This window comes from Sorex fumeus, unplaced genomic scaffold (assembly GCF_029834395.1).
Source record: "Sorex fumeus unplaced genomic scaffold, SorFum_2.1 ptg000043l, whole genome shotgun sequence".
In the NCBI taxonomy this organism is placed as follows: domain Eukaryota; kingdom Metazoa; phylum Chordata; class Mammalia; order Eulipotyphla; family Soricidae; genus Sorex; species Sorex fumeus.
The window spans coordinates 29,786,537-29,790,704 of NW_026606100.1; positions in this window are offsets into that span (position 1 = coordinate 29,786,537).

The following is a 4,168-nucleotide window of genomic DNA, read 5'->3' on the forward strand; positions in this document are numbered from 1 at the left end:
TCCTGTGGTGGCAGAAAATGATATGCCTGCAGCCGACTGAAGACAGAAACTAGCTAGCTTATGAGGACCCATGGACACACGGTCCTGTTTCTCTCTGTCATGGGATGGGCTTTTCAAGGCCACACAGTGACCAATCGGTGACCATCTGCGGATCTGTCAGGACGATTTATTTAGCCAATTACTGAAATCTAATGAAAGATCCTCTGCTGCACTCACTGTCAGAGCCCTCCGATGATTATAATCACCAAACCAGATCCTCTATGTCACTTGACTCACTTGACACACCAGTCACAAGCAAATGATCCCCAAATTGCTCTCACCGACACACACCTCTCCCCTGAGCTCCAAGTTATCATATAGAACTCCAAACAGAAGCATCCCGCTTGCCTATAGCAAAGACCCCGAAGGCTTCAATTGTCTAAACTGGAATTTTCTATGCCATCATCTCCCCCACCCACATCTATTCTCTCTCTCTAGTTCATTTCAGTAAATGGTTCCACAATCTACCCAATTGCTCAACTCAGAAACCCTTGGTCTGGCCTTCTTCTTCAGTTCATTTTACAATGGATCTTCATTTGCTCTTTTCCAACTCTGGCCCACAGCACTCTATTTGAGGACAGCCCCATCTCTCACCTGAATTTACGGCAATGAGCTTCCAACTGGTTTCTCTCCTTGTACTCACACCACTACCCAAGTCATTACATAACAGCAGGAGCTCTAAAACAAGAAAAGGATCATGGCCATTTTATTTGCTTAAAATATTTTAGTAGGGTTGGGGGGAAGAGCTCATGGAAGAGCGCACATCCCAGCACTTGTGAGGCCTTTACTTCTGTGCTGCAGCCAGCCACCGGGTGTGGCCTCTATACAAAAGTATTCCGTGTCTTCTGCATCCTCAGGATAAAATTCAAATTCATTGTTATGGCCTTGTTAAAAGGCGGCAGCCAACCACTTTAATTAATCTCTTGCTCCTTTCCCCCTATTCACTCTATTCCAGCTGACGTCAGTCCTTGCTCATTACCCATTTTCTCTCACATTTATTTATTTATTTATTTATTAGTGAAACACCATGAGGTTATAGACTTACAAATTTTTGTGTTTGGGTTTCAGTTATACAATGATCAAGTACCCATCCCTCCACCAGTGCCCATCTCTCACTTTCTTTTACAAATGGTTTTCTATTCTTACTTCCACTCTCAGCAGAAGGGACTTCTTCTCACCTCCTTAGAGGTGAGCCATCCCACCCAAGGTCTGTTTTCTTCTCAGGACTGCATAATTCTATGTATTTACATTTCATCTTTGGTCTCTTCCACTGACATGCAAATTCTACAAGAACTAGAAACCATGTCTGGTTTGGTCATCTACTACTAATGGCAGAAAAACTACTGGTACACAGTAAGTGATCATTAATATCTGTTGAATGCACACAGAAATTATTTTAAGTATTTATTTCTTGCATAGGGGTTGGTGGTGCTGCTCAGGAGACCAGGCAGTGTAGAGATGGGGATCAAACATGGTTCCAGGAGCCTGAAAGATAGTACAGCATGTAGGACATTTACCTGACATGCAATGAACACAGATTTGATTCCCAGAATTCTATGTGGTCCCCCAAGAACACCAGGAGTAATCCCTGAGGGCAGAGCTGGGAGTAAGCCCTGAGCACTGCTCCAAGACAAAAAACAAACAATGCTCTAGTCCTTTAAGCTCTCTACCCTGCCTGCAGTTGTTCTAATTGTATCCCACCCAATTCTAACATCTACTGAAGGGCCTGTTACAACAGGTCAGCAAAAAAGTCGTTGGAGGGTCTGAGAGATGGTACAAGGGTTAAAGGGCTTGCCTTGCATGCACCCCACCCAGGAGTGACCCCGAGCACAGAGCCAAGGGTTGCCTCTGGGTCCCCATAGGTGCAGTCCAAAAGCCAACAAGGAAAGAGAAAAAAAGCCCTAGACTGGTGGGAGGAAGCCTGGGACCCACTTGGGTCCTGTGGAGCAAGTCCCAGTCAGGTCAGCCTCATCCAACAAAAATGGGAGATGCCGCTATTCCTTCATCCTGAAGGTACTTTGCAGCGGGCAGAGCTTGTAAGCTTGCCGATACCGCCAAGAACTCCGCGGGCCCCCACCCCGCCCCCTTCACCCACCACCCCTAGGAGACCAGCTACAGAGATCGCTCTGGGCAAGCGGCTGTCACACGCTGCGGTTACCAGTGCCACCTGCTGGCCAAGGTCGCCCTCACGTTTCTTGGGGGGAAAAAAATAAAAACTCCAAAAACCCTTCAATCACAAAAAAGTAAGGGATGAGCCGCGCGCGCGCCGGGCGCTGGGCAGCGTGCGGACGCGCTTCTGTCCCGCTGTCCCCGGGCTGCTGAACGACAACCCAGTGCGACTCTCCCCGCTGTCTTCTTGGCATGAAAAGTGACCGAGCCGAGACCCGAGCCCGGGAAGTGCACCAAGGGTTTCTCCATCCCCGACAGTGTGCCAACTGGCGGGTGGGGGGCGGCTCCGACACGGCCGGTGGCGCGTGGGGTGCGACGGGGCCGCGCCTTGTCCCCTTACCCGAAGCGCCGCGCGGGGGGCCTCCTCGGCCCGCAGCACGCGGCTCCTCGGGGCGGCTCCCGGGCCCGGGAGGGAGGTCGCCGGGAGAGGGAGGGAGGTCGCGGGGCCGTGGAGCGCGCAGCACCGCTGAGTCCTCGCACGGGCGGAGAGTAGGGGGAGTGATCCCCTTCGAGGGTGGGCGTCGTGGGGGCGTCCGAGAGAAACACGGGTCCCTGGAGCGGGCCACCAGTGGGGTGGGGAGAGCAGCGGCACCCTGAGAGCCCGGCGCCGGCTCAGGGGTCCCGGGCTGCAGCCGGGGCGCAGCGGCCGGCCTGCGCGGGGCCCAGGTCAAGCGGGGTCAGACGCCTCCAAGGGCTTGCGGGCTCCCGGGAGCGCCTGTGGACGGCGGCCGCGGAGGGTCAAAAGTAGCCGCGCCGGACCCCGCGACCCACCGCCGCCGACCTCCCTCCCAGCCCCGGACGTCTCTAACCCGCGGGCCGCCGCGGGTCGAGAAAATACGAATTCGTTATGGACTTAACCAAGCGGAGACGTCCTGGTCCGAGCTCCAGGGGCTCTCGGTGGAATCCACTCATTTGAAGAGGTTAAATAATAACAACAACAACAAAACCCATTGCTGCAGAGCTGTGAGCGGTGACTCCGCAGCGCACCTCCGATTGCGGGTTGAGCTAATCAAGGGCTGTCCAGTGTGACGAGGGCAGCGCTCCTTTAGACCCGGGCTGCCTGCGAGGGTCCCGAGACCGTGACGTTTCAGTCCTGGGAGCTGCAATAAAAATACGGGACCCCCATCTCCTAGTTTCGTAGCACCCACCAGGAGATGAATGGGAGGCTGCACAAAATCCGGATTCAACTCGGCAAGCGGTTATAGGGAAGGAGGCAGTGTCAATTGTGGGCAGGGAAGCTGGAAGACTGCATTTTGATCTGTTTGCTTTGGCTTGCTCTTTGGGTCACACCGGCCATGCTCAAGGGTTACTCCTGGCTTTAGTACTCAGGAATCACTCCGGGCAGTGCTCAGGGGAACCACAGACGATGCCGGAGACAGAAGCCAGGTGGCTGCTTACAAGGCAAATGCCCTACCTGCTGGATTATGGCTCAGACCCAAGACTGCATTTTGAGGCGAACAGTATAAATCCTTTTGGAGAGGACAGAACTGCAGGCAGGAGTTACAATGAAGAGTTCCTAGAACCACCCAAGCACCACATTATTAGAATTTAGATTAATATCGTGGCAATGACCATAAGGGGAGCCTGGCAGACCCCCGTGACTCATAAAGGAGTTAAAGATTGCTATGGCTTTAGAGCTTGTGAGACTAGGAATGCAATAAATGCTATTAGCAGATCCAGGAAACTGGAGGAACTGGGGGATAGAGGTGAAAGGCCTTTATTGGGATGGGAGTGGTAGTACTCTAGTAGGTAGAGTGCTTCCCTTACATACAAAAAAACCCTGGTTCACTCCATATGGTCCCCTGAGTCTGCCAGGAGTGATCTCTGAGCACAGAGCCAAGAAAAAGCCCTGAGCAATGCAGGATGTGGCCCCAAAACAACAAACAAATTTTTTTTTAAATATTTGCTCTTTGGATCACATTCGGTAATGCACAGGGGTTACTCCTGGCTCTGCACTCAG